The following is an 803-nucleotide window of genomic DNA, read 5'->3' as shown; positions in this document are numbered from 1 at the left end:
GCACCCCCCGACCCCCCCCCCCCATGCAGCACAAAGAGCCGACTGCTCCACGATAAGGTCAAGGATGTCTTCTGAGAAGACGTTTTCAGCGGCGGCATGACGCCGTCAGGCTGTGGGAGCGCGATATGCAGCTATAATGAAATGACGCCATGTTTTCAACTGTGTTTTTGATCCTAAAGGTCAGTCGTCAGTTCTTTCAACATGTTCATCTTCAGATGATTTATCTGCGCCTTCAGGAGAAAACACTTTAGTATTCCAACATATAACACATTATAATTTCATTGCAGTATTCTGTCTCACTCCTTACCTCCACCCTACACTTGGTTCTCTAACTACTTGCTAGATTATGGGTATTATTCCAGGAGAAATACATTGAAAGAGGACTGGTGTTTTTCTGCTTCTCAAACCTGATCCTGGGTTGAATTTTTCTAAATCTCCTCTCTGTCGGCCCCTGTTCTTCCTTCTTTCGCTCATGAAATGCCACTGCACACATGGTCAGAGGAAACGTTCATAAGCCAACATTTGACCAAGAGCTTTTATTTTAAATCACATTTCATTGAGCCCGCCATCTTTCATAAACCTAACCGTCCTGTTGTTGTCCAGCGAGCCGACTAAGCACTGTGATTCATCAGCGTTGCACGTTTTTTTTGCTGTATGCACTACATTGACTGCTGTTGTGTATATATATATAAATAATATAATAATGTATACTTCACTAATCTCGCAAGGGGAAATTACAATTTACATTCTGACTAGAATCTCAGTATGACACGCTGTTATTATCCATCAACATCCAGTCCTTT

This window comes from Etheostoma spectabile, unplaced genomic scaffold (assembly GCF_008692095.1).
Source record: "Etheostoma spectabile isolate EspeVRDwgs_2016 unplaced genomic scaffold, UIUC_Espe_1.0 scaffold402, whole genome shotgun sequence".
Taxonomy (NCBI): domain Eukaryota; kingdom Metazoa; phylum Chordata; class Actinopteri; order Perciformes; family Percidae; genus Etheostoma; species Etheostoma spectabile.
The sequence above is the reverse complement of the archived record's forward strand: the minus strand, read 5'-3'. Positions refer to the sequence as shown.